We start from the raw sequence: 561 nt of genomic DNA on the forward strand, positions 1-561 counted from the left end.
TTCGTTTTTGTTTATTTCGCATTTATTTTATAAAAATAAATGAATTAAGCATCTATTGGTAAAATTAATTTTTAAAGAAATATAAATGAAATAAGTCTACAGCACCCTGCATTCCCAGGCGGTCTTTCATCGAAGTACTAACCGGGCCCGACGTTGCTTAACTTCGGTGATCGGACGAGAACCGGTGTTTTCAAGGTAGTATGGCCGTAGACAAGCACTGTTTGTGCACCCTTGTCTACGGCCATACTACTTTGAAAACATCGGTTCTCGTCCGATCACCGAAGTTAAGCAACGTCGGGCCTAGTTAGTACTTGGATAGGAGACCGCTTGGGAATGGGCCATGACCCCCCTGGATACATCCGTCTGATGAGCGATCCCTGCGATCCACCCCACCCCCGGGATGCATCCGTCCGATGAGCGATCCCTGCGATTCACGTGACTGTTCCAAAGAGGCTATTCTGCTTGTTGATTGATAATTTGTGACGGATAAACATTTTCACCAGCCACTCACACACACACACACCAACCATGCACCAACATACACTGCACATCCAAACGAAC

The 561-nt window shown here is 45.8% G+C and overlaps 1 pseudogene; it reads right to left on the reverse strand.

Moving 5' to 3' along the window:
* Positions 1-93: 93 nt before the first annotated feature.
* On the reverse strand, positions 94-212 carry LOC117124807 (annotated as a pseudogene).
* Positions 213-561: the final 349 nt, after the last annotated feature.

This window comes from Anneissia japonica, unplaced genomic scaffold, assembly GCF_011630105.1.
Source record: "Anneissia japonica isolate Jap-2015-1 unplaced genomic scaffold, ASM1163010v1 scaffold50090_len567_cov170, whole genome shotgun sequence".
Taxonomy (NCBI): domain Eukaryota; kingdom Metazoa; phylum Echinodermata; class Crinoidea; order Comatulida; family Comatulidae; genus Anneissia; species Anneissia japonica.